At 39.7% G+C, this 24,880-nt stretch overlaps 1 protein-coding gene across 9 annotated transcripts in view; it reads left to right on the top strand.

Annotated features, from left to right (window-relative positions):
• The window catches only part of SCUBE1 (signal peptide, CUB domain and EGF like domain containing 1), a 293,808-nt gene that overhangs the window by 7,581 nt on the left and 261,347 nt on the right, over positions 1-24,880 (top strand). The window lies entirely within an intron of this gene.

Genomic DNA, 24,880 nt, shown 5'->3' with positions numbered 1-24,880 from the left:
CTAAATATTAAAGCATATGTTAACCACAAGTACCAGAACTATGGCCTCATTCTTCTTTGGTCTGAAGCCAATTCCACTTCTTTATAGGAATATCATTTTCAACATTTTAAAATGGCATGAAACATACGTCCTTTGTGTGTGTTTAACTGTATGGAGCAACTAAAAAGCTCCAATAATAGAATCATAGAATACTAGAAGTGGAAGTGACCTCCGGAGGTCATCAAGTCCAGTCCCCTGCCCTCACGGCAGGACCAAGCACCATCATTCTAAATCATCCCCGATAAATGTTTGTTTAACCTGCTCTTAAATATCTACAATGATGGAGAGTCCACAACTTCCCTAGGCAATTTATTCCAGTGTTTAACCACCCTGAGAGGAAGTTTTTCCTAACGTTCAAGCCTCCCTTGCTGCAATTTAAGCCCATTGCTTCTTGTCCTAATCAATCCCATAAAAGTATCAGGTCCTTCATTAGAGGTGCTAGTTTCCATTTTGGATATTATTGATGTTTCCCCTGGGCAGAAAAAAATACCATATGCCATGAAAGATGTCATTGGTTGCAAGAGTCCTCTAGACCTAGTATCTCTAGATGAAGGTGCCATACTTGCTAGCATACAGTTCCAAATGGTAATGGGAAGATATTTGTCTTTATAATGTCAGTGCCTGGGAGTTCAGCTCTGTGGCAATTATAATCAATATTTCAAGATAATTTCCTAGAAGCTGAGTCTTTATCTGATAGCCCATTGAATGCCTTGATCCTATAGCTTATCTTTATCTTTTGCACTCAAGCCTTCATGTTGATATTCCAGCTACCTTCACAGTTGCAAAATCATATTAGTAAAGTGCTTCAGTTCTACCTACTCTTCTTTTGGGTTTCATCTTCTGTGCAGGATCTTGTCCTCTACATCATACATTAGGTTATATTAGGAAGATGAGTCTTCCTGAGAGGAACTTCACTCAAGCTTTCTCATAGGCTGAAAAGCTCTACTCTAAGTTTTCTGACATGCAATAAGCTTTCCCTCTCATTGAGTTCCTTTACTTTTCCAACAGCAATTTCATAGTCATTCATCAGCTGTTATTATCATTGGTCTATGTAGTTGGCCTGACTTTTTTTTTTTTTTTAACTTCATACAGAATTAAAAAAATATTATCAGTGGTAGTTCCATGATTGGCACATGTACTTTTCAATTTATATAATCCTTCAAATGTGAATTTTGTTCCTTCTGGTAATCGTTTTCTTGCTGGTGGTAGTGAGGGCAACAAGAGCTTTGTCTCCCACTATCATTGCAAAGCCTCTCGAATAGTTGTGTTTCAAGTTCTCACTCTTGGGTCTTCTCAGGAAACCCAAATGGAAGGATAAAGTTTCTGAATAATCAGTCAGCAGCTGTTGCTTCTGATTGATTGTTGGGCAGGCCAGAGTGTGATTTATTATAATAGTGCAGTGTTCTTATACTTGTCCGTTCTAATGTCAATAATTAGTGAGAATGAGCTAGCAGAAAAGAGTGGTGGTAATATTCTGCAAGGAGGGCAGGGACTTTCTCTGAATTTTTGCCTATTAATTGACACATTGCTAATATATTTTCATTCTTCATTTGTGGCTAATTGAATAACTCTTGTGCCAAATTAAATTTTATTTATGCCTCAGTAGAAATCTTGAGTCCCCAACTAATATTGGCACTGCCTTACACTAAGCACTGTACAAGCATGTGCCTTAAAGAGCACACACTCATTCACTCATTTAGTCTAATAAAGTGCTCCCAGACCATTTACTCCCAAGACAGGCTGCCTTCTCATGCAAAAGTTTATAGAATTCTGGGAGCCCAAAATGGAATTTATTTTTTTTACTACTTTTTTGGGAGAGGAGGAGTAGGTTTGAATTCTTCCAAAGTCAGACTCATTCTCGTATCAAGAATCTCACAGCTTGAGTGTGCTGCCATTTGGGTCCTCCTCCTAAGTGCTGACGTTCTTCCTTTCCACTTAGTTACACATCTCAGTGAGGATTTAGGGTTATGTAGGTTTTCTCAACTTGTCCTACTTTGAGCATCTCTCGGCTGAAGGAAATGTTGTGGGGGGAGGGGGAGAGAGAGTATCCTCTCTCATTGCTGTCTGGACATGTCTAAGAATAAGGATATGGTATAGCTTCTCCTCATACTGGGATTGTCTGTGGGTTACCATGGCCATTGTGCTAAACCCTAGTTGGTTGTCCATATGTAGGGAAAGAATCTGCATTGATGCTGAGTTTTCCCAGGCTTATGATGAAATGGAAATATGTTAATTCTGATATCCATCAATAAGTTGAGGGATTTAGCTTTGTCATAGTCATGGACTTTCAATATAGGCAGAAAAGGGTGGAGCACAGTACAGATAGAGCCTAAACTATTCAGTAAGAAGCTACTTCAGAGTGAGGAATTCTGATTCCTGGAATACAGGTAGAAGTACAATTCCTACCTGGATAAATGTTTGTGAAACAAAAGCTATTATGTGCAATTTATCCTCCATATTGCTGAAACAATAACATCCCTAGTCCTTTAGCCAACTGGGTCTATGTTTACACTGCACACTTATTTTGAAATAACTCATGTTATTTCAAAATAACAGTGTGCGTTTATACAGCAAGCCTACTATTTCAAAATTATTTTGAAATAAGGAGCTTCTTACTCTGACTTCTGTAACTCTCATTTTATGAGAATGAGGTCAAAGTAAAAGTGTTCCTCCGGCTGTGTAGACAACGCCTAAAGCCAGGTTAAGCTATTTCAACTTAAGCCATGCAATTGACGTAGCTGAAGTTGCATAACTTAATTCAACATTAGCCCTACTGCGTAGATGTACCCATAATGATTACAATAACTGACTGGGTATCTAATAAAATCTTTCTGGTGTCTTTTTTTCAGACTTCAAATGGTAGTGGCCGTATCTTAAGTGTCAGTTCCATATCCATTTGTTAACATTAACCTTCCTAGCTACCAGATTCTTTTTCTGACCATTTTTAATTTTACCCCAAAGCCTTGCAATCTCTCCAGCACTTTTTTTTTATAAAGTTTCCATGTACTGCTTAAAACCCTTGCCATATATCAAAATGCCATTTTAAAAATAGGTCTGTAAGTCATCCATATAGTGGTAGGAAGCTGCTGCTGCAACATTGGTCAATCAATGGCAATACAGAGATCCACTCAGGGTTCTCATTTCCCATCTTCTGTTTTGATGCCTCCTTCTGTATCATGTGTTTCACTGCCACAAAAGGAAGAGTTGTCACAATGACTTCTGGGATGCCCCTTGAATAGAATGGTGATGCCATCTCTTCTCAAGACCCCAAGGTTATTTAATCAATCTACTCTCAGCAGATCCATAGTATTGGACCATCTTTACCAGTGACGCCACCTGATGTGGTAACACTGCAGTTGCTCCTTAGTTTCTGAAACATTAGGCATTCTTTCTTGCCTGCTTATGTTTGTGTTCTCTGTCTGCCTTGGAACTGCTCTGTCTGGCTGCTTCAATTTGCTGAAAAGGCTCTTCCCACATTGAATATGCACTGGTGGTTGTTCCATCTCATTACGATAGATAAGCTTCATATCTTCAACACATTCATCCTTTGGGACCTTCCAAATATTGCCTCATTTCAGTCTCAATATTATCACTGCATAGCCTTGTCATTATTGCCTGTAAATGTTTGCTATAGGTAATACTTGGCTTGGTCAGCTGCAGGCATATTATGCTGCTGCAGCTTCTTTCAGCAAATTAAACAGTCCAAAAGGGTTTTTCTGGATTGAGGAACATCTCTGGTCAAATGTAATTAAAAATTGTCTCCATCCTTTTTCTACATATTATGTCTTCAAAATCTGGTATATGAGGATAAGACTGAGCATGTATTTCCCCTATAAGGATGAAGTTTCAGTCCTAAATTTTCAGCCTTTACTATCATTTTCTTAGTCTCTGTACTCTTTCGTAAACTAGTCTTGGTTTGATACTTGAAGCTATAATAGTTTCTCTGATCCGTTCTGATATGGTTGTCCAATAATGTTGAGATCCTTAAGGAGCACTAAGGAACTAAAGTTGTTTCACTTGTAGTTTTACAGTTACAGGTAGGGACTTCCATGCAGGGATACCAGGCCTGGGGCAGAAGTGAAGGAATCCATCATTTCCAGGACCACTATACCTGCCAATCTTGCCAGCACATGGGGGCGTGCCCCTCCCGAAAGCATGGTCATTCCAATTTGCTGTCCCTTGCAGACAGCTCTGATTATAGGTCTCCCAACCTGTTACTATATTCTACTTCTTTTAAAGTTGTCAGATAAGTTATTAATAGCATGTCTCTGATTTTGGCATCGCCCTAGAACTCTGGCTCTCTTGCTAGACTGTATCCCCTACATCAGAGATAACTGTTGTCTATTTTGATCAAATAGATTTGCAGCTGGTCAGTTAAGCACAGAAAAAGGGATATTCATTATCATGCTCTTTGCTCTGTGTTAAATTCTCCCATCATTATTCACATTGAGCAGTGTCTCATTCTGTGAGCAGCTCCCCTGATTTCAATAAGGGCTACTTCCAGAATAAAATACTACCCAATATTAGGAAGTGTGTGAGAATGTAGTCCTGAGTGATCAACTACCTATCTGATCTGAGCACAATCTCTCTGGTTTCTTCTTCCTGCTGATCCCTGTTAAGTTGAGAACATCATGTATATCTCTTGTTTAAACTAAAAAAGGTGTCTCTTGGTATCCAGTCTACACAACATGCTTTGCTGAAAGAGTCAATGCAAATGAAGCATGGATTAGCATTGTCTCTTTCAGGCCAGAGAGGCATAAGGATCTTGCGCAAAAAGGGTTTTTTTGCACAAAAAACCCTTGTGCAAAAATGGAACGAGAGAGAGTATGCAAATGAAGCACAAGAAAATGCTAATCCACACTTCATTTGCATACCTCTTTTGGAAAACCATGAAGTGTAGCTGTAAGGTTTCCTGTTCCTCTGCAATTTTTTCCCCTATCTTGCAGTCTTCTACAAGTGTCTACCTCCCAGATTTTCCATGAGATGAATCTCATGGGGTTCATAAAAATTTCATGAAATTACTGGAGGCTGGAAGGAACATACAAGCACAGAAATGCTCTTTTGAGAATCTTAGTGGAACTTGATTGCAGTGCAACTGAAACAGCCACGCATGGTAATTTTTCTTTTGCTTTTCTTTTTTATTCTTTGAGCAGGGCTCTCCTTCCATTCAGGGTTCTTGAGCCCTGAATTTACTTTTTTGGATTGATCTGTTCTAACTATTCCACTCCATGTGAATCATGTTCAGGTCCTCTTTCCAGACCACAATCCAGTCTTCCCACATTCAGTGCACCACTGTGATCTGCCCAAAGTGAGCCACAGTGAATAGCTTCCCCAGTGGCTTGGTTTGGAACACTCCCTTTTTTTTAATCTTTAAACAAATTATTTTTCTCCTAACATTTTTTTCAAAACTATGTTCTTGAATATGAATATCCTCATGCTCTACTATACCCTAAACAAATATTAGGTGTAGGAATGTGGCCTTATTTTTCAACTGCCCTCCACCTATTTGTCAACGTGGAAAAATATATTTTCCAAGAGCACTTCTCTAAATAGCTATTAAGCTCCCCATTTGCAGATATTGAATGTACACCCTAGGAACTTTTTCAGATATAAATAGCTGGACAAATATTGAGCTATCAAATCCCAAGTATTCAAAAGATTTTTGTTGTTGCACTTAGATATCTGAAACATGCTGTCTATCTTAACAACATTTTTCTGCATTTCTCCTTTTAGTTTTCTCTCCACTCCTCTTCTCCATTTCCCATTCCACGAAGGATTCCCTTGCATTCCTTCCCTATCATATTGCCCCTAGTATTCCTCTACCTAACTGGCCCCCAGCCTGCACCTTGCTCTCTCCCATGTTATAGTCATTCTGGTCTCACTCTCTACGTTTTCATCTGCTTCCCTTGTATTCTGTTCTCACTTCCCTGGACCGCCCCTAAGTCCTTCTTGTCTCTTCCATTTTAAGATTTTCTCTTACTCTCAACTAGTGATGCCCATAATGCCACCTTCTGCCCTGACTGGGGTTTCCTTCCTTGCTTTCTTTCCTACCCCAAAAAGGAGTTTTTGTTACTAGGGGAGTAGATTCCCTTTTATTAGGCCCCATGTTTCCTCACATGGGAGGCCACTCTTGGGAGTGGGTGGGAGGCCAGGTCCCTTCTTTCCGTGCTCTCCAGGTGGCCTCCTCTTTTCCCACATGCTCTTACAGGATGGATGCTATTGGAGGGGTGGGATGCACACACATCCAGGGCTTAATCCTTTCTTTTGCAAGTTTTCGATGGTTGCAGGCAGTTGGGTGGCTCTCTTCTCATGATCTATTGTCCACATTTACAAGTTGGTGAGAGCTAACCGAGCAACTAAAAGAAATAGCAGATTGTCATTTTCTGAGGACCAGCATTAGAGATGGATGAGACACATTTTGCAAGAGGCTTTCACAGATATTTGCTCATTGAAGAGGAGCGGGGAGATGCAGGATTCTGCAGGCCCATTGCAGCCTTTGCATGGGGGTGCTGTAATGGTGTCAGATCCTTCTGCACATTTTTTTTTTCAAGCTTGACCACTTCTGCTCTGCCCCCTTCACTCTGACCCTATCCCACTCATGTCTCTTCTCCAACCCTTGATCCTCAGCTTCCATTCCATTTCCCAGATCAGAGTCCCAGCTGGTCCCCCAACCCACCCACACTGTAGTCCCCGCCAGTGTTCCCTCTAAGATGCACAGCTTCACAGGAGATTAATCAACCTCACCCAGTCACAGGCTCAGGGCTGCATGCATGCAACTGACTGATTGGGCGGGGATAATTAATCACCTGTGTTGCTGTGTTACTGTGCATCTTAGAGGGAACACTGGTCCCCCATCTGACCCTACTCCATCTGCGGTTTCACTCCTTTCTTTTCCTCCAGAATGGCTCCCATCTCCTCTGCATTTTAGTCAGGAAACTTCTTCAGTGCTGCCTGAGCATCAGCAAAAAAGGTCACTGAACACACAGGAGAGACATTTTCCCTCCTCTCAGTTCTGCTGCCAAACCCACCCCAGCCTGGAGCAGTAAGGACAGGGTAAATCTTGCTTTGTCCTATAGCCCTCGACTAGAGGGAATGTCCTTAGTTAGTCTGAGGACTAATCTGTACCAGAGTGACTACAGTGGCATGGCTGTCCTGATAGTGCTGCTAGTGCAGGCGCTCTGTGCTGACAGGAGAGAACTCTCTACCATTTGCACAATTACTCCACCTCTCCAAGCAGTGGTAGCTGCATCAGTGGGAGAGCTTCTCCCGCCAGTGCAGCACTGTCCACACTAGTGCTTTGGTCCGCATCATTTCTCGCTTAGGGTGTGGCTTTTCCAGATCCCTGAGCAACCTAAATTATACCAAGGAAAGTGGGAGTATGCACCAGCCCTTGTGGGAACTATGTATGCACAGTCTGGTCAGCACCAGGAGCTGGGAAAAGCTAAAGCATCTTAGTGAGAATGGAATAGAGATTTTTATCTAAGAAGTCTCTAGTTAACACGCACAAACTGAGATTATCCAAATTATTTAGTTAAATGGGAACAGATTTTCATGGGGATGACAAAAGGCCAAAAGATAAGCAGGCCAAATTGAAAGTCCTTGTTTCAAAGCCAGGGGATAGTAGTGCAATGTAAAGAAATGGTTGCCGGAATTTTTTAATACCATCAAATAAAATAACTTTTTCCTAGTCTAATTCTTGGAAGTGGCTGAACTGATTTGTCTGAAATTTTCCAGAAATAGTTAGCATGTGTCAGATACCTGCAGCATGCAAAAGTTCAACCAAATAATTAATGTTTGGCAAAGTTATAAGCAATGGAAAGCAAGGTCTTGTAATGGTAAATGTGAGGCAACCTTAAAATAGATGGTGCTACCAGCCCTTCCTGTATTTAGGTTGCAAAAACACTTAGGACTTCTAGTATTCCGAGCAGAAGAAATACGTCTCCGTGGTATTTGTGTTACTATTTTGTTCAGATGCCCAGATTCAGAAAAGACTTGCATATGTGCTTAGCTTGTAAGCAAAGGTCTTTTTAAGTGATTTCTTAAATTGGGGATATCATATTTATATTTTACTATTGTAGTGTGTCCTCCTTCAGAGGAAGTTGCTAAAGATAAAAGCTCTTCTCCCGGAGGTGGGCGGGCTTTTTGGTGGGGGGAAGATAAGGTAAGGCCCTGATCACACAGACTCTTAAACATATTTAGCACTAAAGAATGGAGTAGTTCTGTGAAGTCAGTGCAGTCTGCTGCTGTGAATAACATCAGATTCATGACCAAATTCCCATATGTATTGCCATTGCATTATTGCTCAATCAGTGATTCTACCAGAGATGTTAATGAATTCATAAAATGCACTAGATTACTTTGTTTCCTGCCTTTAGTTTATTAGGTAAACAAACTTTGTGTTGGGTGTTGACATGAAAATCGGCTTGATTTTTTGTTTTCATTCACTACCTCTGCCAATACAATTTGAAGTGGAGATAACCTAGTAATTTATTACTCATTGTAAGTAGTGTTACTGAAAAACCTGTTATAGAGAATTCCTACCTGATATTCATGCCCACCACTTGTTCTTGCTAGAAGGATATAGCACTGGTATCCTTTTCTTCTAATTTGATTATTCAATTATGAACCTGTGAATAGTCTTGTTGGCATCAATGGAATAATTCAGTACTTAAAGTTGAGCAGGTATATAAGTGCTTTGCTGACACAGGTGATGGTTCATTACAATCTTCTGCAGGTAGGGGCTGAGGATTTAGATCTAACTTCATATCTCAGCAGAGGTGGTTGGTGTCTTCCTATGGTGTGGTAGAATTGTATCCTAGAGCTCTTTGCAGTTTTGCTTTGTGTGTTTTAAGATTGTATCTTAAAAAAAATTACTTCTGGCTTAATATCCAAACAATACAAAGGGCCAAATCCTAAGCATATGTATTCAGATAGATAATTCTTATAATCAGGGTCATCCTTAGGATTGATGGGGCTCTATACAGTACTATTAAACTGGTGCCTCTGTATCTGATGGCATCCGGGGGGCGAGGAGAAATTTTTTTAAGAAGTTTTATAAGTGTCAACAACTCAATGAAATAAAACAGACTTTAAAAATAAACTTCCAACTTCTCCCCGTCCCTCCTGGAGCCTTCCCAAAAGCTGCAAATCAGCTGTTTATTGCACTCCAGAAGTGCTGGGAGGGCAGGGGAGGAGTTGATAGCTGGGGCCACTGATGGGCAAGAGGCACTGAGAGAGGGTTTCAAAGGGGAAAGTTGGAAGACAGGGGTTTCTCAGCACCCATTTCCCCCCCCCCCCCCCCCCCATGGATGCTCCAGCCCCAAAGCACACACAGAACCAGCACCTATGGTTTCCACTAACGCTCTCAGAGATGATGATGAATCACAAGAGAGTGCTTTACTAGTGCTCAACTACAAAATGAGGAATAACTGGCTAGGTAGAAGTAATGCAGAAAAGGATGTGGGAGTTAGATTGGTCACACATTGAATATGAAGCCATGTGATGCAGATGTAAAAAGGCTAATATTCTGGGTTGTATCAACAGAAGTGTCATATGTAGGACACAGGAAGCAATTTTTTTTCTCTCTACTTGGCAGTACAGAGGCCTCAACTGGCATATTAGGTCCAGTTTTTGGAAGCTACATTTTAAGAAAGACGTGGACAAATTAGAGAGAGTTCAGAAGAGATGAACAAAAGTAATGAAAAGATTAGAGAACATGACTTATGAGGAAAGGGTAAAATACACAGGTATGTTTAGTCTTGAGTAAAGAAGACTAGGGGTGGACCTGATACCAGTTTTCAAATATGTTAAGGGATGTTATAAAGAAGATGATAGAAGAACAAGAAATAAGGAGCTTAATCGGCAACAAATGAGATTTAGGTTAGATATTAAAAAAAGGTTTTTAACAATAGAAATAAGATCTGGAATATACTTCCTGGGGAACAGAATCCCTGTCTCTTCAGGGCTACGTCTAGACTGTGGAGTTTTATCAGGAAAACTTGTGTACCTTTTTCCAATTGTTTTTTTGGAAAAGGCTTTCCTGAAATTTGGCCCATCTACACTGGGCCAAATTTTGGAAAAAGCTCCTCTTGTGGAAGAGCCCTTCTTCCTCGTGAAATGAAAAATACAGGGGCTTCCGAGAGAGCATGTCTGCTCTTTCACAAAAAATATCAGCGTTTTTCTGGGATACCAGAGGTATCCCAGAAAAACTCCGTAGTCTAGATATAGCCCAGGTGTTTAAGAAAAGGATGGACAAACTCTTGCCAGGAATGTCTACGTTTATAAGTATTGGCTCAGTGCAGGGGATGGACTAGAGCAGTGTTGCTTAAACTATGTTCTGTGGAACACTGGTGTTCTGTGAACAACTCGCAGCTGTTCCATGACCTCTTCTTTGTTTTTGTTATGTCTTTGTTTTTATCTTTTTTTGTCTGACAACCATTTTTTTAAAAGAACATTTTCATAGGTGTTCCACGTAAAAAATATTATTGTTTTGTGTTCCGTGGTCTCAAAAAGTTTAAGAAACACTGGACTAGAGGATCTCAGAAGGTCCCTTCCAAATCTATGTTTCTGTGCAGGTGAGGCTCCTCTAGTTTACTGCCAGAGATACACACTCCACAGAAGTCCTCTCCTGAAGAAGGCAATTGTTCATTGGTCAGTTGTCCATAGCTCTGCCAGCAAGAGCTCAATCCTTTCATCTGTCTTGTTTGGACCTGTCCTCATGGACTCTCATATGGCAAGTCACTCCCAAATAGTCATCTGTCGTGGCTGCTGTTTGCTAGAAACAGGTTGGTTTTCAGCTTTTCATCACAGTTGCAAATCTGCTTGGCCCTCTCTTTGCAGTCAGATTTCAGTCTGCTGCCTCCAGCTAACTGCTCCATACCTCCTCTGCCTTCCCGTGATCTTTGGTGGCAGCTCCCTTCCCTAATTTGGATGGATTATGGTGCCGTCTATGGGTTGGATGTTGCATTAGAGAGAAATATAGTGTCCAGTAGTGAGCCAGCATGTTCATTGCAATTCAAAAAGGATATGGAGTGATTCCTGTACCTGCAAGAAATGCATTTTCCTCTTCCTTTTACTCATGACCAACTTTTCACAGATCCCAAATTATCTTCTGTCCTGCGCAGACAGAAGGATGCTACCGCATCCCTGAGAAACAAGTAATCCATGCCCAAATGTCTAATTGAAGCATAAATTAAACAGAGAAACAAGGCAAACGACACTCATTGTAGGGTACATCCTGAGTAAAATGACAAAGGAACTTTAACAACAGTCCATCTCAGAACAGATATAATCCATGAATTGCAACACACACGCTTGCCACACACGTGCGCACACATACATACACTCTCTTAAAGTTTTAAATGAAGAGTAAGAGTAAAATTTTCAGCCTTGATGTAAAAGACACCAGGAATGAGAAATGCAAAATAATTATTTTTTATTGAATACGCAATACCTTTTGACTATCTCCTACCCAGCAGTGAGTACCACTGATGTCAATGAGTCTTCATACAAAGATGGAAGTTCGTCTGCATCAATCAGATTACAGGATTGGGGACCAACCTTCAGCATTTTAAAAGATAAATTACCCAAATTCCTTCCCCACCCACCAAACTGATGGACAATTCAATTGTGAGAATCTTATGAGCAAGAGATGTATCAATATTATGGAAAAAAATAACCCTGTATTATCTGAACTGAGAATTAGTGAAGCCATGACTGGATTAAGCATAGTCAGCTTTAGCACATGTAAATCAAAATTACTATACTGCCCCACCTCCCTTTCAGAATGTAAATCTTTTGGGTATTGGATAATGACAGGTTAGAAGGTATGAAGTTTGTCTCTCAGGCTTTCATCTTTAGTACAGTTTAACATATAAAAAACTACTTTATAAGTGTGTAAACATTGGTGATAAACAGATCAAACACATGAGGACTACATTTTGGAATTATTCCATGTCACAAAGACATGTTTTTTCCTCAAGTCTATGCAGGGGAATAATTTTTAACTTGATATAAAAGTTATTTTTGCATCTCATACACCCCTGACAGTTCTGATCCTCCTTTTCTTTGTACTTTAATTTCCTTTTCTTTTTAAATGGGGGAAAACAGAATTCCATTGCAGAAGCATCTGTCTGTTGTAGTGGAGTCCCTAAAATATAAAATCCTTTATGTGGTATATCATGGAATTCAAATGGAGAATACACATGTAAAAACATGTAATACACTCAGAAGCTGATGGTGTCAAGAGATGGATACAATTTCATGGAATCATTTATTGTGGAGTTGTATTGCAACTAGTAGAAAGGCTTTTGTATGTAGTTCTCCTGAAGATTTCACTGTGCTTTCTCCAAACAGTAGAGCAGTGGGATCAAGTTTTGGGTACATAAAATTCCATGCACAAAATCTTTATTATTGCAACATTAGGGCTGAGACCTAATTAAAGTCAGAAAAAGCAAAGTTAAGGCCAAAATTTTAACTTGGTCTCCCTATTTTTGTGTCTCTTTATTATGACCTCTTTATAACAGTACACCTACTTTGTAAAATAATACATATTGGAAGTAGTTAAGGTATCCTGACAGTTTAGCTCAGATCAGCGACATTAGTGTTCTTATAGCATGTTGTAACAGTTTAGGAAGCCTGTACAATCTTTTTTGGATTTACTAAATACCCGAGAAAGGTGATGTGTTGGCCTTGTGAATCCTATGAAGTTGCTACCATACACACAAACTGACCTTAGTAAATCCATAACTTTCGCCATCTTTGAAAACTAGCCAAAGTTTTCAAGACCACTAGAATAAAAGAACAATTGATTTTTCTAGATCAAGCCATATTGGAATTCTGAGCCCCAAAAGGAGAAATTTAAAAACACTTGCAAGAAGTGAAAGCTTTTTCTTTCCAATTTCTCCAAACTGATTCTGTGATTAGACTTTATGGAAATGTTTAGGCTACTCTGACATGTGTTACTATGATTGGAAGATTAGAGTAGGTGGTGTTAGTCTTCTTTACAATGGGAAGCTGCCTCAGCCATAAACCTGAAGGCACTAACTTGTCTCCATAATGCTTCTGAGAATACAATGTCAATTAATTGCTGAACCGATTTTATTTTTTCATGGCTTACTTCTTAGATTCATTAACAACTTGTCTCAGTCTTATAAGCTCATCTGCATAGGCAAGACATTTATGCTTGTGTAGAGTCCTGCTAAAGTTGGTGGGGCTCCATACAAGCATGGCAGTTCATCTATATGGATCAGATTGCAGAATTGGGGCTCAACTTTTTGTATTTTAAATTATGTGTGTTCCAGACCCCTGTCTGGAAAGCGTGCGTCTTCTCTTTATAGATGTAGGACTCAAACTGGCTAACCCAGTTTTTCTTAAGCATTCCAAAAAAATTTAACTTCAAAGCTAAGACCAAGCATGGACAATTTCAACCCCAAATGAATTACTTGACAAAGTTATGAGCAATCTGAAAAGGTAGGGTATTATACCAGTAATAAAAGCCAGAACCCAGACATCATGTGTTTTTTACTTTAACTAGTCATATGTGCGCGCGCGTGCACACACACACACACACACACACTCATAAATAATTATTGAATCAAATAGAAACAGATTAACTACAACACTTGATTAAATTGGAAGCTATTTTCCCCTTTTTTATATTTTTTAATAAGCCTGTCCTTTACTGAACCATATAAAGTTAAAGGGGAAACCCCGTAATGGAAGCAAGTCTTATACTATATTTATAACATCATAAAACTTGTGTTTTATATTTAGCTCTTAAATTCATGTACTATGGACTATAAAACTTCACATACAGGACAATATTATATACCACTGAAGACCTAGTTTATGAATGGACTTCTCTTTACGGGCTTATGATCAACAGGGATGTATAAAACTTGATGGAAACTATGTCTGCTGGTCTCAATTAGTCATTGATATGTTCTTTTCTATTATATTATTTAAGACAGGGGAGAGCACTTTAAGTGCTTCAACCCATTTAACCTTAATTGCTTGGTTTTAATAGATGTTAATACTAAAAGAACCAAATTATATCATGAATTAGGCATTATTAAAAGTTCTCCTTTGTAATCAGAAACCGCCTCAGATGAAAACTATAATCCTTTCTTAAGTGGTTTGTTTAAAAAGCTGAAGCCCTTTTGAAAATAGCTATTTGGACTGAACATGGTTAATCATTTCTCGAGATATGTTGCCCATAATGTCTTCATGTGGATTTGTTCCACTTCTTGGCTGTCAATGTTTGTTCTCGGGAGTGAGGAATACTTTCTCTGCAGTACTTTCAAAGAATATTGCTGCTTTCTGTTTTTGAAATCTTCTAGTGACAAATCATGAAATTAACACGTGAATTAATATAAATGTTAGCTTTCTACATTTTTATATCTCCACGTGGATGCAAGTTTTTTGTTGACACATTGTAAATCATTAATGCTACTAGACAAAGTAGTAGTATCTCAGTTTTAATGTGCATTACTCTTACTTTGAATTACTCTTACTTATACCAGCTGTGAGTAATCTTCTTGCATAAACCAAGTGTAGATCCACTGCCTTTTGCACTGAATCTAATAGACAGCCATGTGCTTTTAAGTATCTGCTGAAAGTCATTTGTATTAGTTATGCAAATGTGCAAAACTTCTAGAGTGGGAGTCCCATCTGCTTAGTTATTAAATATTTGGAACACATTTTAAGCTTTCTTATAACTTGATGTTTAATGTCTAGCTTGTTTGTTATGGTCTATAAGTAGTGGATATATAACAATGGTTAAATTGTAGTGAGTACACATAGACAAGATCAAGGTGTTGTAAACTGTAGTTCAGATGTGAAGTGTTCTGGTTTGGACTTCCATCTTACATTGATATATATGCTGTTTAATATTAAAAATATTGTTAGAATGTGAGATGGAAAAGTAATATAGTTGCATACAGAAGTGATACAGAGCACATCTTCCTATGAAACCAACTGCTTCTCAACTGCCTCATTGTTCATGCTCCTGTGCAAGTGACATAAAAGAGAACAAGCTTCTATATATGTTCAGTGACCTAAGAGAATTCTTAAAATATGAAAACAAGTAACCTTGTAATCCTATCCCTTGTCAATCTCCCCTTCAGCAGTTGTTACCATGTTATTGGTTGTCATCTCTTCCTGTGTTGTGTTGGGCAAGACACTGACATTAAATGGATAAATTTTTCAAAAACATTTGTCACATTTTCAAAAGTGACTTAGCCTAAATCTCATTGACTTCCAAAGAGATTTGGGCTCTACTGTACTTCAATTATTTTTTAAAGTAGGGCTCAAACTCCTATATCTCTCAGGAGCTCTTCAAAATTTTACCCATTGTGTCCCTGTAATGTTTTTTAATACCTACATGAAAGCAAATGCTGTCCTCAGTTTTATACTGTGAGGGTGCATCTACACAACAGTTATTTCTCAATAATTGACGTTATTTCAAAATAACAATAGGAGCATCTACAGAGCAATTCTGTTCTTTTGAAATAAGCTAGCCATTATTTTGAAATTATTTCAAAATCTGTAAAGCTCATTCCATGAGGAATAAGGCCTGTTCAAAATAGCTATTTTGGAATAGCGGTGGTATGGATGCTCCACTGCTGCTGTTTTGAAATAGCTCCTCCCCCGAGCCATTCAAAGTAATTACTCCCCAGTGCCTCCTGGGGCTCTAAATCAAGGTAGCACGTCCACATTAGGGAAGCCTGCCTCCGACTAATTTTGAGGCTTCTGTGTAGAGTAGATGCTCTATTTCAAAATAAGCTATTTTGGAAAAAAAATGACAAAATAGCTTATTTCAAAATTAGTGTGCTGTGTAGATGTATTCCTACTGACCAAGTTATGATGGCTATGATGAATCACCACGAGTGGTGCAATATTTTCCCTTCCCTAAACTGGGCACACCATTAGCAGTGCAATGCCAGTGTTACTGTGAGCCTCAATCCTGACTCCCTTTCGCTGTGTGTATAGGATATTGCTCAGTAAAATATCAGCAGAATGGTCAGGGTTCAAAGATACTAGCACATGATGATTACACCTGCTCATACCAAGTCTCATCCCAGAAATCTGCAGTGTGTGAAATCCTGCCCTGTTGAAATTAGTAGGAGTTTCATAAAAGGCTTTAAGGGGATCAGGATTTTAACCCACAGGTTTTGAAAAACAAGAGCAGAGCACAACAGTTTTACAGTACTGTATGTCATTATGTCCTTCTGACTACTTTTCTGCTTACACATGTTGGATTTGGACCATGGAGTTTAACCCAAAATTGTCATATAAATCTACTTATTGAAATAGTGTTTAACTCTGAATACTCACATATGGGCTGAGCACCTACAAACATGCATGAAAACAGAGCAAGTATATGTGTAAATAGGTAACTGAACATGCAGCTAGCCTTTTTCAAAAAGGTTTGCTTATTGTTTTTTAAATATAAGTAAATTGAGCTTTTAAACAATATTCAGATTATGGTGTGTTGCTTATCTATACATAGCATATTAAAATTGCTAATAGAAAGCATTCTGTGGTAAGTAATCTAAACAAGATAACAATGAGCAACTCTGTAGGACTAAATCATAATGCTCATATTAGTCCATCCACATCTGACATGGTGAAATGCAGTAAAAAATTAGGGGTGGAAATACTGGTCTGTCACTTCGGATGCAGTGTTGTCTGTACTGTAAGTAAGATATGGGAATTATTTTGTTCTTTAAATTCTTCATATGCAACCCTAATTAGGAAACAAATTGAATCATGCAATTTAACAAGTGACATTTCCCCTAATTACAAATACAAGTTCTCCTCTCCTCGTATTTTTCATGTCCATCCCCAAACACAAACATGACTATGGCTCATAGTGGATAATACCCAACTGTATTTTCAACAGTGATTATTTTTGATGGTGGATTTTTTTTTTTTCAGATGACTCAATTCTATGGGCTTCCTCAGTTAAAAATGTAGTCTGGGAAACCTTCCCTCTGAACCTTCTTCCCTCAGCCCATGTGTGCTAGGAGAAGGGAGGAAGCTTGCAGTCTGCTTCAGTAAGTCGCTTTCTCCAGTTCCCTGGCACTGGCTACTGCTCTGTCTGTTCTCTAGGCACCCTCACTGCCCAGACTGTGCTGGAAGTTCTCACTGTTCTCTGACTGCTGGTCACACTTTAGCTCTGTCTCCCTAATTGCCTCTCACCTGCTTAGCTGAATAGAATAGTGAATGGAAAACATGGTCTGTAATTCAGTGAACTCCCCCTTGTGGGGAGCAGTGCAGAACAAGAAGCAGCTACAGGCAGGTCCCAGTAGGCAGAAGCAGTGTTTTCTTTAAGGTATGGAGAGCTTGTATTGAAAAAACATGTTGCTTTTTATTTAAACGTTACACTGTTCTAACAGAACAGCAGTCACAACCAATTTTAAATGCCGCTTGAAGCTCCCTGCAGGCCAGAGTGTGGCCTTCCAAAATGGAGAATGACCTTTAATCTCTGCAGCTGCTTGTATGTCCTTAACAGCCAGGAAGGCAAAATAACAACTGCCAAGCACTTGACTGTAGTGAATTATACAACAAAAGTGCTGAATTCTAAAGTACCTTGGGGAAAATGCCAAATTCCATGGTTGCACAAATGCATTATAGGGTTGCAAGGTGTCCGGTATTTTCTTCTCCTGTCCAGTAAAAAAAAATCAGAGAATACCGGACACCTAAAATGTCCAATATTTTCTGATTTTTTTTTTTTTCCCCCAGTCAGAAGGGGAAAATGCTGGGCACCTGGCAACCCTACAAACACTCGGCACCTGGACTCCCTGGGCCCCCCCCCCCGGCTCCCAACACCCCCAGTCTCCCCGGCCTCAGCCCCTATGCTTACCTGTTTCTGCAAGGCTGCTGGCACAAAATGGCTGCCAACCAAGGGGAAGTGGGTCTTAGTGCTCAACCGCTCCCGTTTCTATCCCTGATCTTTCTGTCAAAGGGGACATGCTGTTTTAATGCTTTTTTTTTTTTTTTTTTCTCTCAACAATTTTGGTCTCTTCCTCCCCCCCCCCCCCTTGTTTTTTTCCCTTCAACAGAATTTTTTCCTGGTTTTTTTTTGGGGGGGGGAGGGGTGTTCAGTATTTTTGTTTCAGCCATCTGGCAACCCTAGAAGTCAATGGCTCCGCTAGTGAAAGGACTAAGGTAGTTTATCAGAGTATTGGTATTGGCTCGGATTTTTGAGGTTTTCTTTGCAATTGTAAGAATTACTAATCCTGTGTTAATTTTAAAATGAAAGTTGAGAATCTGAAGCACATTTCTAAAGAAAGGGGTAAATTCTGCAGTAAACACCTAGAAAATACAGGGAAATTTACTAAGTAGAATGTAAAATTACCAAAATTGGAATTTGGTCAATTTTTCAGGATTGATTTCCTAGTCTTGCCAAAACTACAGTGAGATCTTTAATGAGCACAAGCATTGAAACGTCCCTTCTCCATCCCTATAGATAACTAATTTGGTCTTTATGTACAGTAATACTTACACACACTTCTTCAATACAACATTTAAAGGGTTAAAATGGTTGACTGTCTACAGTTGCTATCCTAGTCTGAGTAAGCCCTTCTCTAATTTAGAAGTTAACTGTGGCAATATGGTGGTACAGTAATTCAGAAATAAATACATACTTTGCTTATTTGCGTGTTTGCTTCCAGACTCTTCTCCCACTTAAGAGCAATTTAGTAAATGTATTATTGCTTCCTGTGTTTGGAATTAACTAAAAGATCTTGCCATTTCAATACAGCCAAAAACATATGCTTTTCTCTGCTTTGCAAGCCCGATTATGGAAGGCTTTCCTTACTTAAAGATTCCAGATCTATATGAATGTATTCAGCTAGTCAGCCTACATTTAAGACTTTTGCAGCTGTGAACTAGTAGGACAACAACTGAGAGAGATGGGTTTTTATCTGAGATATGGATATGTAGGATTTTGTTCGGCATATAGTGATGATGACAGGCAGTTGGGTGAACTATAAATTTGCCAGGACTGTAATGCCACAGATGACCCAAATACCACAGATGACCCATGTGTTTCTTGGGTCATATGGCTATTGGGCCTGGTACTAGCAGAGAACACATCTGCTTTGGCCCATAATGCACTATTAAATGGGTTGTTATTACAGTAAGATCTTGTCATGATACCAGTACAAATAGCATTAATGCGTTTTGTATATTTAACCAACAACATAGATCATAATGTATCATTCATGGCTTTGGGTGGATCACCATGAAATTTAAGAAGTACTAATCTGCCAGAGACTGGAGCATGAAATACTCTGTATGCAGGAATTACCCAATTTACAGTGTGTGATCAGCCACTGGTTCTTTATTATAGAAATGCAGAAGAAACTGCAACTTTATGTGTTTCCCCACACAGGCCAGGAAAGGTAGGTTGCTGTTTTGTATGCCAGAATTCCATCTGACTCTAGGTTAGTATAGTTAGTGAGTTATACACGTATCAGTTGGCTGGTCGCATAATCTTATCCATCATCTTCTTTTTGGGGGAGAGAAGACCCCAAATCTTTTATATTTTTGTGGATTTTGAATATGAGTATTCTTTCAGCTAGATGCCCCAGTTTCCAGAATCCATGCACATCACATGGGGAATTAAGAAGCACCGAAATAGGCTCTCATTAATCTTCCAGGGGTTTCCTGGATTAGACATAGAATCAACCATTTCCCCTTAAATTATAAGAGGGAATTGTGGTGGAAGTGGTTGTGATTTAGCAGTGGTGGGAGAAGTACTGTCAGATGTCATGTTTCACATCCATAATGACTTGTGAACAGGAAGTCTCTCTGTTTGAGCTTGCCTGGTGCTGCAGCTACTAAATAAAGACAGACTCTAAAACTGTTCTGTGCTCTGCAGGTATCCATCTTTATTTTGATATCTCACTTGCAGTTCAAAGAATTTGTAGCCAATCTGTTTAAATATCAATTAGGAAAAAATGTCAAACCATGGACAAATCCCAATTAGGGGTTCAAGATGTCTTGTGCAGAATAACAACAATTTTAGTTTGATCTAGCAAAGTTTGATATGAACACTGAATAGGCCTAGAACGTACAAGAATTTCAGGTGAAATTGTATATATCTATTTTTATGCATGTGTCTCATGTTGCATTATGTTTGCCCCACAATGCACACAGTATTATGAGTCCCTTTTTGTGTTGTATCCACCCAGGACGTGAGTGTTGTAAGTTACCCTAGCTTGTGATCTTGGCTCTCTATCTCAAGCTGAAGAGATTCATGCTTTTAGTAGGGCTGTCTGGAAAACAATCATTCCAGTTTGTGAAAATTTTTGAATTTCTGACATTTTGCTTTTGTTCCTCCATTGGAATGAAAACTAGACCTTTGAAAAATATTCACCAAAAAACAGAGCAAGAGAAAAGAGACACTCTGACAGAATAGGCAATCAAACCTGAATCCTTCAGTCACATGCCAGGGAGTATGCCTCTCTTGATTTAACTAGCTTCAGGGGGTAGCAGAGTTAGTCTGTACAGGATAAACTTAAAAAACAACAAATGGTTTGGTATCCTTTGATCCTTATCTGCTTCTTTTAACTATCCAATCTTTAGGTGCTTACTGATTTCCAGTTCTGCCTATTTAGTTTTCCCTTTGATATTTCCATACCCTCTGTTCCTTAATTCCTCCCCCCTTCAATTCCCCCCCCCTTTCCTCCTCTCCCTTCTCCCCTATTTATTTTGGGTCTGCACATCCTAAACTCAAAACTTCAGTCACCTGAAGAAGTGGGCTGTGCCCATGAAAGCTCATGATACCAGCTACATGTTTTGTTAGTCTATAAAGTGCTTCCAGACCATTTGTTGTTTTTTAAGTTTATCTTGCTTTAACTAGAAATTCCATCCTGGACCTGAGAAATAATTTTGATAGATGAGCAACTTCCAGTGAAAAATATTTTAATAAAAATTCCCAACCAGCTCTAGCTTTTAGCATTGGAGGAGTGCCTCTGTCCAGTCCCCACTCTGATGGCTACACAGTGGCCATCACACGTACACAACACTCATTGCCACTAATGGCAGTTGCATTCACCCTCTGTGGTGAGAACTATACTTCATTGTATTTTTAACAATCATACTAGTGATTTTTTTTTTTAAGAAAATAAATGGGCATTGAAGACAAAACTCCAAATAAAATCCTACCATTTGTGCCATGGTAATGTCATGAGCAATCAAGCACTCAATCTTGGACTTTCCTCTGTGTTAAGGATGGACAATTTCATTTATTTGATATCTGCTCACTTTCTGTTCCAGGAGTTTCAAACATGCAGCCCACAGAGGGGATTTGTGTGGCCTGCGGGTGATGCAGCATCTTCACTTTCATGACTTGCCAAACATGTACCAAGTATAAACCGAGGCCATAATGTCTGCCTGGGTCTGCCAACTGCTTCAACTAATGACTCAGATGGGTGAACTCTCTTAGAAGGGACTAAAACAAGGGTAGGCAATAAGCAATCCATGGGCCGGACGTGGTTCACCAGGGTTATCCCCTGCGGAACTGTGGCCAGCCACCAAGCCGCTTATTGCCCACCCTTGGACTAAAAGGACCATTTAGTTTTACTCCCTGCGAGATGCAGGATTTGTTGTTTCTAAACTGTTCAAGACAGATGGCTGTCCAGTGTTCTTTGGAAAACCTCCTCTGAAGGAGCTTCCACAACCTCCCCAAACAATCTGTACCATTGTCCTACCATTTTTACTGTTAGATTGAGATCAGATCTCTCAGCAAAAACTTCCTGCTGTCCTGTAGTTTGAACCCACTGCCTCTTGTCCGGCTCTCTGTGGCAAGAAAGAACAACTTTTCTCCATCTTTTTATGGCAGCTTTTCAAGTATCTGAAACCGCTATCAAGTCTCCCCCCTGAATCTCTTCTCTTCTAATCTAAACCTACCCAATCCTTCAGCCTTTGCTTGTAGGGTTTGCATTCCATCCCTCTGGTCATCTTATTTCACTTGCCTCAGGGTTCTTCCCCTTTTCTCCACATTCTATCTATACATTGATGACCAACATTGGAAACAATATGCCAGCTGAGGCCCAGCCAGGACTGAGTGGAGTGCTACTATCAGTTCAAGTGACTAGCATCATTCTGTATTTGTGCATCTGATTTTTCTTTCCCTAAGTGTAGCACCTTGCATTTGTCTTTGTTGTTGTCTCTAGCACTGTGTTCTCCCTCTGAATTTTAGCTCTGTTCTCCAAATCGGGGGTGGGCCCAAGGGCAATAAGTGGCCATGATTTCGGCAGAGATGGTAACTAGCCACCTACCAGTGGCTAAATCCTAGTGAACTCCATTCAGTTCGTCCCTACTCTAAAGTATTGGCAACCTCCTCTAGCTTTGTGATCTCTGCAAATTTGATCACCCAGGTCATTAATAAAGCTATTAAACAAACAATATCAGGCCCAGAACAGATCCCTGTGGAACCCCACTTGAGACTTCCCTCAAATCTGATGTTATTCCATTAATAGTTACTCATTGTCTGTGGTTGTTTAACCAGTAGTATATCCACTTAATGGTAGTCCCACGTTTCTCCATCTTACTAAACAGAATGTCATGTGGGATTGTCAAAAGCCTGCCTATAACCTGGGCATATTATCCACTGCATTCTCCTATCCACCAAACCAGTTACTCTGTTGAAGACGGAAATAGCTGGTGTGGCAGGATTTGTTCTTAGTAAATTCATTGTCTCTTCATCCTCCAAGTATTCACCAACTGAATTTTGGTGAATTCAAACTCCTAGTGAACAACTCGCTGCTCTGCAGCCCCTGCCTCTGGGGCCCCTCCCACTCCTGGGCTCCGGTAGCATCCCCCACGTCAAGGCAGCATCATGCACAGAAGCCAATGTAGTGCTGGGTGCAGGGAGAAGAGACGATCCTGGGGAGAGGAGAAGGGGGGTTTCTGGGCAGACTGAGCCTGGTTCCAGAGACCCTCAGAGTCAATTGTCAAGGCATGGGTGTGGCTTGGCAGTGTGCTGCAGCCCAGCACCGGTCCACGGACCAGCAGTTGGGAACTACCGTATAAGACACTTCACACTCTGCTGGTATGCATGATCATTCTTGGTACTCTTTCTAAATCCACTGTGTTAATCCCAGCCTCAGACCAGAGATTAAACAAAATCTGGCTGGGGCTCTTGTAACCATGAAGCAATGCACCTTGCAAAGGATTTCTTCTGGTCAGCGTCCATTGCAAACACAGCATTCTCCAAAGACGTGTTTGCAGCTCAAAGGTCAGCATACAATGGAAGGGTTAAATGCTGATTGAATGTGCTGCTGCACTACAAGGAAGGTTGTTTCCATTTCCCTGGAATCATTTGGCAATTCTTTGGATAGCTAAGACAAAGGAAGTTGGCTCATGGGTTTTGAGATACTTTCGGCAAACTCCCAAGACCTGAGAAGGAGGGGTGTGGCATCTACACTGCAAAACAATAGGACTTAACCCCTGAGTCCTCGCTTGACTCAAACTTGAACCTTTATCCTTAAAGGGTCCTAAGACTTTTGGTCCAAGTCCTGTCTGAGAGATTTGTGTCTAGACAAAAAGGGGGGGTTTGGCTCAAGTCAGAGTCCAGCATTATGTTACAGTGTACATATACTCTTAGGTACCATATTTAATACTGTCAAACTTAAACCTGGTATCAGAGCAAGTCCAATTGATGCTGTCTTCTGTTTGTTAGCGCTCTCAATACTTTCTGTATCTGAGAATGGGTATTATAGCAACAATGGGAAATGTTCTAAATATTTTCCTAGCACAGTTAAAGCTGCAGATTCTACCTCTGAGTTGAATTATGGTCAACCTCGCCAACACAAATTTTTAAGAATAATTTCATCAGAGGCTCATAATTCATATTTGTCCATTTGGATAAATTAACACAAGGCATACAGTGATTTACAGAATTCTGAACTTACCCAAATATCCAGGATATACTTCAGGTTTTTAAATTAAAGCATAAGGATATCAAAATCCACTGTAGAGGTGATATTTCAGCATAAGGGATAAAAACGACTTTTAGAATAAAGTCGCAGCCCCTAAGACACCCAACTTCAGGTATATTTTAGTCTGTTTTTTTAATCTGGTTTTGATCAATCTTGATTTCAGTTCACTACTGTTTTGACCATACCAAAAATTAATAAACTGCAAACATGCATTAAGCAATGAATACTTTCTCCTGTATTCAAATGTTATATTCTTAGAGCAAATGCAAGTTGGAATTGTGAACTGGTCTTCCCTAATCCCTTATTTAAGTGAATGATAAAGGCAAATTCCAATATGTGTAGGGAGAGAGGAGTTGGCTCAGCTACAGAGTGTAAATGGTGTAAAAATTATGGTGGAAAAGCCACTTGCTTATAGCTGGCTGGCTAGCTAGAATGAAATTCAGTGCAATGACAATTTAGTCCTTAGTGCCTTAACTGAGATTCAGAAAAATTCCCATCATTTTGGGGATGTTGCCTTTGATTTTTGTTCCCATTTTTGTTTGTCTCTCTGCTTCATGTGCTTCAGGGCTAGAACTATAAAAACAAAATGGAAAGATGTATTTCTCTCAGTATTTCCACTCTGGCTAAAATGAGAAAGCAGTAGAAACTGAGCAAATCTGTTCAAATGAGATTTCCAGTCCAACTTCTTTGACCAAAGCAGTTCTCATGCATGTTTTGGATAATGGGACTTGGAAGCTCAGCACCTTTGTGTTTCCCTCAGGTGTATCTGCAGGGTCAATGATTGAAGAGTAATAACTCCAATATGAAAATGTTGGGCCAGCTTCTGATCTCAGTTATTCTGATATATTTTTCTGAAATCAATGGTGTTACTTCAGAATAAACACTAA

This window comes from Pelodiscus sinensis, chromosome 1, assembly GCF_049634645.1.
Source record: "Pelodiscus sinensis isolate JC-2024 chromosome 1, ASM4963464v1, whole genome shotgun sequence".
Taxonomy (NCBI): domain Eukaryota; kingdom Metazoa; phylum Chordata; order Testudines; family Trionychidae; genus Pelodiscus; species Pelodiscus sinensis.
This window is presented reverse-complemented; position numbering and strand designations above follow the sequence as displayed.